The sequence below is a fragment of the Strix aluco genome, chromosome 20, assembly GCF_031877795.1.
Source record: "Strix aluco isolate bStrAlu1 chromosome 20, bStrAlu1.hap1, whole genome shotgun sequence".
Classification (NCBI taxonomy): domain Eukaryota; kingdom Metazoa; phylum Chordata; class Aves; order Strigiformes; family Strigidae; genus Strix; species Strix aluco.
In genome coordinates, this window is record NC_133950.1 from 1627452 (window position 1) to 1639798 (window position 12347).

The following is a 12347-nucleotide window of genomic DNA, read 5'->3' on the forward strand; positions in this document are numbered from 1 at the left end:
GGAAAGAAAGCACAGAGTCCCAGATTCTATGTTGTCCTGCAGAGCTTGCAGAGCACTGGGGAAAGGCAGGCAGAGAATTCCTTGCTAGCACCTTCTCTGTGCCTGGGAAGCAGAAGTGTTCACATTTCTTCGCAAGAATCGCTTTTGTGCAGAAAACAGTAACACTTGTTCAGAAGGAAAGAAAGCACAGAGCCCCAGATTTTATGTTGTCCTGGAGAGCTTGCAGAGCACTGTGGAAAGCCAGGCAGAGAATTCCCTGATAGCACCTTCTCTGTGCCTGGGAAGCAGAAGTGTTCACATTGCTTCGCAAGAATCGCTTTTGTGCAGAAAACAGTAACACTTGTTCAGAAGGAAAGAAAGCACAGAGCCCCAGATTCTATGTTGTCCTGGAGAGCTTGCAGAGCACTGGGGAAAGGCAGGCAGAGAATTCCCTGCTAGCACCTTCTCTGTGCCTGTTCACAGTTCTTCGCAGAATCGTTTTCGTGCAGAAAACAGTAACACTTGTTCAGAAGGAAAGAAAGCACAGAGCCCCAGATTCTATGTTGTCCTGGAGAGCTTGCAGAGCACTGGGGAAAGGCAGGCAGAGAATTCCCTGCTAGCACCTTCTCTGTGCCTGGCAAGCAGATGTGTTCACATTGCTTCGCAAGAATCGCTTTTGTGCAGGAAACAATAACACTCGTTCAGAACGAAAGAAAGCACAGAGCCCCAGATTCTATGTTGTCCTGGAGAGCTTGCAGAGCACTGGGGAAAGGCAGGCAGAGAATTCCCTGCTAGCACCTTCTCTGTGCCTGTTCACATTGCTTCGCAGAATCGCTTTTGTGCAGAAAACAGTAACACTTGTTCAGAAGGAAAGAAAGCACAGAGCCCCAGATTTTATGTTGTCCTGGAGAGCTTGCAGAGCACTGGGGAAAGGCAGGCAGAGAATTCCTTGCTAGCACCTTCTCTGTGCCTGGGAAGCAGAAGTGTTCACATTGCTTCGCAAGAATCGCTTTTGTGCAGAAAACAGTAACACTTGTACAGAAGGAAAGAAAGCACAGAGCCCCAGATTCTATGTTGTCCTGGAGAGCTTGCAGAGCACTGGGGAAAGGCAGGCAGAGAATTCCTTGCTAGCACCTTCTCTGTGCCTGGGAAGCAGAAGTGTTCACATTGCTTCGCAAGAATCGCTTTTGTGCAGAAAACACTAACACTTGTTCAGAAGGAAAGAAAGCACAGAGCCCCAGATTCTATGTTGTCCTGGAGAGCTTGCAGAGCACTGGGGAAAGGCAGGCAGAGAATTCCCTGCTAGCACCTTCTCTGTGCCTGTTCACATTGCTTCGCAAGAATCGCTTTTGTGCAGAAAACAGTAACACTTGTTCAGAAGGAAAGAAAGCACAGAGCCCCAGATTCTATGTTGTCCTGGAGAGCTTGCAGAGCACTGGGGAAAGGCAGGCAGAGAATTCCCTGCTAGCACCTTCTCTGTGCCTGGGAAGCAGAAGTGTTCACATTGCTTCGCAGAATCGCATTTGTGCAGAAAACAGTAACACTTGTTCAGAAGGAAAGAAAGCACAGAGCCCCAGATTCTATGTTGTCCTGGAGAGCTTGCAGAGCACTGGGGAAAGGCAGGCAGAGAATTCCCTGCTAGCACCTTCTCTGTGCCTGGGAAGCAGAAGTGTTCACATTGCTTCGCAAGAATCGCTTTTGTGCAGAAAACAGTAACACTTGTTCAGAAGGAAAGAAAGCACAGAGCCCCAGATTCTATGTTGTCCTGGAGAGCTTGCAGAGCACTGGGGACAGGCAGGCAGAGAATTCCCTGCTAGCACCTTCTCTGTGCCTGTGAAGCAGAAGTGTTCACATTGCTTCGCAAAAATCGCTTTTGTGCAGAAAACAGTAACAGTTGTTCAGAACGAAAGAAAGCACAGAGCCCCAGATTCTATGTTGTCCTGGAGAGCTTGCAGAGCACTGGGGAAAGGCAGGCAGAGAATTCCCTGCTAGCACCTTCTCTGTGCCTGGGAAGCAGAAGTGTTCACATTGCTTCGCAAAAATCGCTTTTGTGCAGAAAACAGTAACACTTGTTCAGAAGGAAAGAAAGCACAGAGCCCCAGATTCTATGTTGTCCTGGAGAGCTTGCAGAGCACTGGGGAAAGGCAGGCAGAGAATTCCCTGCTAGCACCTTCTCTGTGCCTGGGAAGCAGAAGTGTTCACATTGCTTCGCAGAATCGCTTTTGTGCAGAAAACACTAACACTTGTTCAGAAGGAAAGAAAGCACAGAGAACCACATTCTATGTTGTCCTGCAGAGCTTGCAGAGCACTGGGGAAAGGCAGGCAGAGAATTCCTTGCTAGCACCTTCTCTGTGCCTGTGAAGCAGAAGTGTTCACATTGCTTCGCAAGAATCGCTTTTGTGCAGAAAACACTTACACTTATTCAGAAGGAAAGAAAGCACAGAGCCCCAGATTTTATGTTGTCCTGGAGAGCTTGCAGAGCACTGTGGAAAGGCAGGCAGAGAATTCCCTGCTAGCACCTTCTCTGTGCCTGGGAAGCAGAAGTGTTCACATTGCTTCGCAAGAATCGCTTTTGTGCAGAAAACAGTAACACTTGTTCAGAAGGAAAGAAAGCACAGAGCCCCAGATTCTATGTTGTCCTGGAGAGCTTGCAGAGCACTGGGGAAAGGCAGGCAGAGAATTCCCTGCTAGCACCTTCTCTGTGCCTGTTCACAGTTCTTCGCAGAATCGTTTTCGTGCAGAAAACAGTAACACTTGTTCAGAAGGAAAGAAAGCACAGAGCCCCAGATTTTATGTTGTCCTGGAGAGCTTGCAGAGCACTGGGGAAAGGCAGGCAGAGAATTCCCTGCTAGCACCTTCTCTGTGCCTGGCAAGCAGATGTGTTCACATTGCTTCGCAAGAATCGCTTTTGTGCAGGAAACAATAACACTCGTTCAGAACGAAAGAAAGCACAGAGCCCCAGATTCTATGTTGTCCTGGAGAGCTTGCAGAGCACTGGGGAAAGGCAGGCAGAGAATTCCCTGCTAGCACCTTCTCTGTGCCTGTTCACATTGCTTCGCAGAATCGCTTTTGTGCAGAAAACAGTAACACTTGTTCAGAAGGAAAGAAAGCACAGAGCCCCAGATTTTATGTTGTCCTGGAGAGCTTGCAGAGCACTGGGGAAAGGCAGGCAGAGAATTCCTTGCTAGCACCTTCTCTGTGCCTGGGAAGCAGAAGTGTTCACATTGCTTCGCAAGAATCGCTTTTGTGCAGAAAACAGTAACACTTGTACAGAAGGAAAGAAAGCACAGAGCCCCAGATTCTATGTTGTCCTGGAGAGCTTGCAGAGCACTGGGGAAAGGCAGGCAGAGAATTCCTTGCTAGCACCTTCTCTGTGCCTGGGAAGCAGAAGTGTTCACATTGCTTCGCAAGAATCGCTTTTGTGCAGAAAACACTAACACTTGTTCAGAAGGAAAGAAAGCACAGAGCCCCAGATTCTATGTTGTCCTGGAGAGCTTGCAGAGCACTGGGGAAAGGCAGGCAGAGAATTCCCTGCTAGCACCTTCTCTGTGCCTGTTCACATTGCTTCGCAAGAATCGCTTTTGTGCAGAAAACTGTAACACTTGTTCAGAAGGAAAGAAAGCACAGAGCCCCAGATTCTATGTTGTCCTGGAGAGCTTGCAGAGCACTGGGGAAAGGCAGGCAGAGAATTCCCTGCTAGCACCTTCTCTGTGCCTGGGAAGCAGAAGTGTTCACATTGCTTCGCAGAATCGCATTTGTGCAGAAAACAGTAACACTTGTTCAGAAGGAAAGAAAGCACAGAGCCCCAGATTCTATGTTGTCCTGGAGAGCTTGCAGAGCACTGGGGAAAGGCAGGCAGAGAATTCCCTGCTAGCACCTTCTCTGTGCCTGGGAAGCAGAAGTGTTCACATTGCTTCGCAAGAATCGCTTTTGTGCAGAAAACAGTAACACTTGTTCAGAAGGAAAGAAAGCACAGAGCCCCAGATTCTATGTTGTCCTGGAGAGCTTGCAGAGCACTGGGGAAAGGCAGGCAGAGAATTCCCTGCTAGCACCTTCTCTGTGCCTGTGAAGCAGAAGTGTTCACATTGCTTCGCAAAAATCGCTTTTGTGCAGAAAACAGTAACACTTGTTCAGAAGGAAAGAAATCACAGAGCCCCAGATTCTATGTTGTCCTGGAGAGCTTGCAGAGCACTGGGGAAAGGCAGGCAGAGAATTCCCTGCTAGCACCTTCTCTGTGCCTGGGAAGCAGAAGTGTTCACATTGCTTCGCAAAAATCGCTTTTGTGCAGAAAACAGTAACACTTGTTCAGAAGGAAAGAAAGCACAGAGCCCCAGATTCTATGTTGTCCTGGAGAGCTTGCAGAGCACTGGGGAAAGGCAGGCAGAGAATTCCCTGCTAGCACCTTCTCTGTGCCTGGGAAGCAGAAGTGTTCACATTGCTTCGCAGAATCGCTTTTGTGCAGAAAACACTAACACTTGTTCAGAAGGAAAGAAAGCACAGAGAACCACATTCTATGTTGTCCTGCAGAGCTTGCAGAGCACTGGGGAAAGGCAGGCAGAGAATTCCTTGCTAGCACCTTCTCCGTGCCTGGGAAGCAGAAGTGTTCACATTGCTTCGCAAGAATCGCTTTTGTGCAGAAAACACTTACACTTATTCAGAAGGAAAGAAAGCACAGAGCCCCAGATTTTATGTTGTCCTGGAGAGCTTGCAGAGCACTGGGGAAAGGCAGGCAGAGAATTCCTTGCTAGCACCTTCTCTGTGCCTGGGAAGCAGAAGTGTTCACATTGCTTCGCAAGAATCCCTTTTGTGCAGAAAACAGTAACACTTGTTCAGAAGGAAAGAAAGCACAGAGCCCCAGATTCTATGTTGTCCTGGAGAGCTTGCAGAGCACTGGGGAAAGGCAGGCAGAGAATTCCTTGCTAACACCTTCTCTGTGCCTGGGAAGCAGAAGTGTTCACATTGCTTCACAAGAATTGCTTTTGTGCAGAAAACAGTAACACTTGTTCAGAACGAAAGAAAGCACAGAGCCCCAGATTCTATGTTGTCCTGGAGAGCTTGCAGAGCACTGGGGAAAGGCAGGCAGAGAATTCCCTGCTAGCACCTTCTCTGTGCCTGGGAAGCAGAAGTGTTCACATTGCTTCGCAAAAATCGCTTTTGTGCAGAAAACAGTAACACTTGTTCAGAAGGAAAGAAAGCACAGAGCCCCAGATTTTATGTTGTCCTGGAGAGCTTGCAGAGCACTGGGGACAGGCAGGCAGAGAATTCCCTGCTAGCACCTTCTCTGTGCCTGTTCACATTGCTTCGCAGAATCGCTTTTGTGCAGAAAACAGTAACACTTGTTCAGAAGGAGAGAAAGCACAGAGCCCCAGATTCTATGTTGTCCTGGAGAGCTTGCAGAGCACTGGGGACAGGCAGGCAGAGAATTCCCTGCTAGCACCTTCTCTGTGCCTGGGAAGCAGAAGTGTTCACATTGCTTCGCAAGAATCGCTTTTGTGCAGAAAACAGTAACACTTGTACAGAAGGAAAGAAAGCACAGAGCCCCAGATTCTATGTTGTCCTGGAGAGCTTGCAGAGCACTGGGGAAAGGCAGGCAGAGAATTCCCTGCTAGCACCTTCTCTGTGCCTGTTCACATTGCTTCGCAAGAATCGCTTTTGTGCAGAAAACTGTAACACTTGTTCAGAAGGAAAGAAAGCACAGAGCCCCAGATTCTATGTTGTCCTGGAGAGCTTGCAGAGCACTGGGGAAAGGCAGGCAGAGAATTCCCTGCTAGCACCTTCTCTGTGCCTGGGAAGCAGAAGTGTTCACATTGCTTCGCAGAATCGCTTTTGTGCAGAAAACAGTAACACTTGTTCAGAACGAAAGAAAGCACAGAGCCCCAGATTCTATGTTGTCCTGCAGAGCTTGCAGAGCACTGGGGAAAGGCAGGCAGAGAATTCCTTGCTAGCACCTTCTCTGTGCCTGGGAAGCAGAAGTGTTCACATTGCTTCGCAAGAATCGCTTTTGTGCAGAAAACACTAACACTTGTTCAGAACGAAAGAAAGCACAGAGCCCCAGATTCTATGTTGTCCTGGAGAGCTTGCAGAGCACTGGGGAAAGGCAGGCAGAGAATTCCTTGCTAGCACCTTCTCTGTGCCTGGGAAGCAGAAGTGTTCACATTGCTTCGCAGAATCGCTTTTGTGCAGAAAACACTAACACTTGTTCAGAAGGAAAGAAAGCACAGAGCCCCAGATTTTATGTTGTCCTGGAGAGCTTGCAGAGCACTAGGGAAAGGCAGGCAGAGAATTCCCTGCTAGCACCTTCTCTGTGCCTGGGAAGCAGAAGTGTTCACACTGCTTCGCAAAAATCGCTTTTGTGCAGAAAACAGTAACACTTGTTCAGAAGGAAAGAAAGCACAGAGCCCCAGATTCTATGTTGTCCTGGAGAGCTTGCAGAGCACTGGGGAAAGGCAGGCAGAGAATTCCCTGCTAGCACCTTCTCTGTGCCTGGGAAGCAGAAGTGTTCACATTGCTTCGCAGAATCGCTTTTGTGCAGAAAACACTAACACTTGTTCAGAAGGAAAGAAAGCACAGAGAACCACATTCTATGTTGTCCTGCAGAGCTTGCAGAGCACTGGGGAAAGGCAGGCAGAGAATTCCTTGCTAGCACCTTCTCTGTGCCTGGGAAGCAGAAGTGTTCACATTGCTTCGCAAGAATCGCTTTTGTGCAGAAAACACACTTATTAAGAAGGAAAGAAAGCACAGAGCCCCAGATTTTATGTTGTCCTGGAGAGCTTGCAGAGCACTGGGGAAAGGCAGGCAGAGAATTCCTTGCTAGCACCTTCTCTGTGCCTGGGAAGCAGAAGTGTTCACATTGCTTCGCAAGAATCGCTTTTGTGCAGAAAACAGTAACACTTGTTCAGAAGGAAAGAAAGCACAGAGCCCCAGATTTTATGTTGTCCTGGAGAGCTTGCAGAGCACTGGGGAAAGGCAGGCAGAGAATTCCTTGCTAACACCTTCTCTGTGCCTGGGAAGCAGAAGTGTTCACATTGCTTCGCAAGAATCGCTTTTGTGCAGAAAACAGTAACACTTGTTCAGAACGAAAGAAAGCACAGAGCCCCAGATTCTATGTTGTCCTGGAGAGCTTGCAGAGCACTGGGGAAAGGCAGGCAGAGAATTCCCTGCTAGCACCTTCTCTGTGCCTGGGAAGCAGAAGTGTTCACATTGCTTCGCAAAAATCGCTTTTGTGCAGAAAACAGTAACACTTGTTCAGAAGGAAAGAAAGCACAGAGCCCCAGATTCTATGTTGTCCTGGAGAGCTTGCAGAACACTGGGGAAAGGCAGGCAGAGAATTCCTTGCTAGCACCTTCTCTGTGCCTGTTCACATTGCTTCGCAAGAATCGCTTTTGTGCAGAAAACACTAACACTTGTTCAGAACGAAAGAAAGCACAGAGCCCCAGATTCTATGTTGTCCTGCAGAGCTTGCAGAGCACTGGGGAAAGGCAGGCAGAGAATTCCCTGCTAGCACCTTCTCTGTGCCTGGGAAGCAGAAGTGTTCACATTGCTTCGCAGAATCGCTTTTGTGCAGAAAACACTAACACTTGTTCAGAAGGAAAGAAAGCACAGAGCCCCAGATTCTATGTTGTCCTGGAGAGCTTGCAGAGCACTGGGGAAAGGCAGGCAGAGAATTCCGTGCTAGCACCTTCTCTGTGCCTGGGAAGCAGAAGTGTTCACATTGCTTCGCAGAATCGCTTTTGTGCAGAAAACAGTAACACTTGTTCAGAACGAAAGAAAGCACAGAGCCCCAGATTCTATGTTGTCCTGCAGAGCTTGCAGAGCACTGGGGAAAGGCAGGCAGAGAATTCCTTGCTAGCACCTTCTCTGTGCCTGGGAAGCAGAAGTGTTCACATTGCTTCGCAGAATCGCATTTGTGCAGAAAACAGTAACACTTGTTCAGAAGGAAAGAAAGCACAGAGCCCCAGATTCTATGTTGTCCTGGAGAGCTTGCAGAGCACTGGGGAAAGGCAGGCAGAGAATTCCCTGCTAGCACCTTCTCTGTGCCTGGGAAGCAGAAGTGTTCACATTGCTTCGCAAGAATCGCTTTTGTGCAGAAAACAGTAACACTTGTTCAGAAGGAAAGAAAGCACAGAGCCCCAGATTCTATGTTGTCCTGGAGAGCTTGCAGAGCACTGGGGAAAGGCAGGCAGAGAATTCCCTGCTAGCACCTTCTCTGTGCCTGTGAAGCAGAAGTGTTCACATTGCTTCGCAAAAATCGCTTTTGTGCAGAAAACAGTAACACTTGTTCAGAAGGAAAGAAAGCACAGAGCCCCAGATTCTATGTTGTCCTGGAGAGCTTGCAGAGCACTGGGGAAAGGCAGGCAGAGAATTCCCTGCTAGCACCTTCTCTGTGCCTGTTCACATTGCTTCGCAAGAATCGCTTTTGTGCAGAAAACAGTAACACTTGTTCAGAAGGAAAGAAAGCACAGAGCCCCAGATTCTATGTTGTCCTGGAGAGCTTGCAGAGCACTGGGGAAAGGCAGGCAGAGAATTCCCTGCTAGCACCTTCTCTGTGCCTGGGAAGCAGAAGTGTTCACATTGCTTCGCAAAAATCGCTTTTGTGCAGAAAACAGTAACACTTGTTCAGAAGGAAAGAAATCACAGAGCCCCAGATTCTATGTTGTCCTGGAGAGCTTGCAGAGCACTGGGGAAAGGCAGGCAGAGAATTCCCTGCTAGCACCTTCTCTGTGCCTGTTCACATTGCTTCGCAAGAATCGCTTTTGTGCAGAAAACAGTAACACTTGTTCAGAAGGAAAGAAAGCACAGAGCCCCAGATTCTATGTTGTCCTGCAGAGCTTGCAGAGCACTGGGGAAAGGCAGGCAGAGAATTCCTTGCTAGCACCTTCTCTGTGCCTGGGAAGCAGAAGTGTTCACATTGCTTCGCAGAATCGCTTTTGTGCAGAAAACAGTAACACTTGTTCAGAAGGAGAGAAAGCACAGAGCCCCAGATTCTATGTTGTCCTGGAGAGCTTGCAGAGCACTGGGGAAAGGCAGGCAGAGAATTCCTTGCTAGCACCTTCTCTGTGCCTGGGAAGCAGAAGTGTTCACATTGCTTCGCAAGAATCGCTTTTGTGCAGAAAACACTAACACTTGTTCAGAAGGAAAGAAAGCACAGAGCCCCAGATTCTATGTTGTCCTGGAGAGCTTGCAGAGCACTGGGGAAAGGCAGGCAGAGAATTCCCTGCTAGCACCTTCTCTGTGCCTGGGAAGCAGAACTGTTCACATTGCTTCGCAGAATCGCTTTTGTGCAGAAAACAGTAACACTTGTTCAGAACGAAAGAAAGCACAGAGCCCCAGATTCTATGTTGTCCTGCAGAGCTTGCAGAGCACTGGGGAAAGGCAGGCAGAGAATTCCCTGCTAGCACCTTCTCTGTGCCTGTTCACATTGCTTCGCAGAATCGCTTTTGTGCAGAAAACACTAACACTTGTTCAGAAGGAAAGAAAGCACAGAGTCCCAGATTCTATGTTGTCCTGCAGAGATTGCAGAGCACTGGGGAAAGGCAGGCAGAGAATTCCTTGCTAGCACCTTCTCTGTGCCTGGGAAGCAGAAGTGTTCACATTTCTTCGCAAGAATCGCTTTTGTGCAGAAAACAGTAACACTTGTTCAGAAGGAAAGAAAGCACAGAGCCCCAGATTCTATGTTGTCCTGGAGAGCTTGCAGAGCACTGTGGAAAGCCAGGCAGAGAATTCCCTGATAGCACCTTCTCTGTGCCTGGGAAGCAGAAGTGTTCACATTGCTTCGCAAGAATCGCTTTTGTGCAGAAAACAGTAACACTTGTTCAGAAGGAAAGAAAGCACAGAGCCCCAGATTCTATGTTGTCCTGGAGAGCTTGCAGAGCACTGGGGAAAGGCAGGCAGAGAATTCCCTGCTAGCACCTTCTCTGTGCCTGTTCACAGTTCTTCGCAGAATCGCTTTTGTGCAGAAAACAGTAACACTTGTTCAGAAGGAAAGAAAGCACAGAGCCCCAGATTCTATGTTGTCCTGGAGAGCTTGCAGAGCACTGGGGAAAGGCAGGCAGAGAATTCCTTGCTAGCACCTTCTCTGTGCCTGGGAAGCAGAAGTGTTCACATTGCTTCACAAGAATTGCTTTTGTGCAGAAAACAGTAACACTTGTTCAGAAGGAAAGAAAGCACAGAGCCCCAGATTCTATGTTGTCCTGGAGAGCTTGCAGAGCACTGGGGAAAGGCAGGCAGAGAATTCCCTGCTAGCACCTTCTCTGTGCCTGTGAAGCAGAAGTGTTCACATTGCTTCGCAAGAATCGCTTTTGTGCAGAAAACAGTAACACTTGTTCAGAAGGAAAGAAAGCACAGAGCCCCAGATTCTATGTTGTCCTGGAGAGCTTGCAGAGCACTGGGGAAAGGCAGGCAGAGAATTCCCTGCTAGCACCTTCTCTGTGCCTGTGAAGCAGAAGTGTTCACATTTCTTCGCAAAAATCGCTTTTGTGCAGAAAACAGTAACACTTGTTCAGAAGGAAAGAAAGCACAGAGCCCCAGATTCTATGTTGTCCTGGAGAGCTTGCAGAGCACTGGGGAAAGGCAGGCAGAGAATTCCCTGCTAGCACCTTCTCTGTGCCTGTTCACATTGCTTCGCAAGAATCGCTTTTGTGCAGAAAACAGTAACACTTGTTCAGAAGGAAAGAAAGCACAGAGCCCCAGATTCTATGTTGTCCTGGAGAGCTTGCAGAGCACTGGGGAAAGGCAGGCAGAGAATTCCCTGCTAGCACCTTCTCTGTGCCTGGGAAGCAGAAGTGTTCATATTGCTTCGCAAAAATCGCTTTTGTGCAGAAAACAGTAACACTTGTTCAGAAGGAAAGAAATCACAGAGCCCCAGATTCTATGTTGTCCTGGAGAGCTTGCAGAGCACTGGGGAAAGGCAGGCAGAGAATTCCCTGCTAGCACCTTCTCTGTGCCTGTTCACATTGCTTCGCAAGAATCGCTTTTGTGCAGAAAACAGTAACACTTGTTCAGAAGGAAAGAAAGCACAGAGCCCCAGATTCTATGTTGTCCTGCAGAGCTTGCAGAGCACTGGGGAAAGGCAGGCAGAGAATTCCTTGCTAGCACCTTCTCTGTGCCTGGGAAGCAGAAGTGTTCACATTGCTTCGCAGAATCGCTTTTGTGCAGAAAACAGTAACACTTGTTCAGAAGGAGAGAAAGCACAGAGCCCCAGATTCTATGTTGTCCTGGAGAGCTTGCAGAGCACTGGGGAAAGGCAGGCAGAGAATTCCTTGCTAGCACCTTCTCTGTGCCTGGGAAGCAGAAGTGTTCACATTGCTTCGCAAGAATCGCTTTTGTGCAGAAAACACTAACACTTGTTCAGAAGGAAAGAAAGCACAGAGCCCCAGATTCTATGTTGTCCTGGAGAGCTTGCAGAGCACTGGGGAAAGGCAGGCAGAGAATTCCCTGCTAGCACCTTCTCTGTGCCTGGGAAGCAGAAGTGTTCACATTGCTTCGCAGAATCGCTTTTGTGCAGAAAACAGTAACACTTGTTCAGAACGAAAGAAAGCACAGAGCCCCAGATTCTATGTTGTCCTGCAGAGCTTGCAGAGCACTGGGGAAAGGCAGGCAGAGAATTCCTTGCTAGCACCTTCTCTGTGCCTGGGAAGCAGAAGTGTTCACATTTCTTCGCAAGAATCGCTTTTGTGCAGAAAACAGTAACACTTGTTCAGAAGGAAAGAAAGCACAGAGCCCCAGATTTTATGTTGTCCTGGAGAGCTTGCAGAGCACTGTGGAAAGCCAGGCAGAGAATTCCCTGATAGCACCTTCTCTGTGCCTGAGAAGCAGAAGTGTTCACATTGCTTCGCAAGAATCGCTTTTGTGCAGAAAACAGTAACACTTGTTCAGAAGGAAAGAAAGCACAGAGCCCCAGATTCTATGTTGTCCTGGAGAGCTTGCAGAGCACTGGGGAAAGGCAGGCAGAGAATTCCCTGCTAGCACCTTCTCTGTGCCTGTTCACAGTTCTTCGCAGAATCGCTTTTGTGCAGAAAACAGTAACACTTGTTCAGAAGGAAAGAAAGCACAGAGCCCCAGATTTTATGTTGTCCTGGAGAGCTTGCAGAGCACTGGGGAAAGGCAGGCAGAGAATTCCTTGCTAGCACCTTCTCTGTGCCTGGGAAGCAGAAGTGTTCACATTGCTTCGCAAAAATCGCTTTTGTGCAGAAAACAGTAACACTTGTTCAGAAGGAAAGAAAGCACAGAGAACCAGATTCTATGTTGTCCTGGAGAGCTTGCAGAGCACTGGGGAAAGGCAGGCAGAGAATTCCTTGCTAGCACCTTCTCTGTGCCTGGGAAGCAGAAGTGTTCACATTGCTTCGCAAGAATCGCTTTTGTGCAGAAAA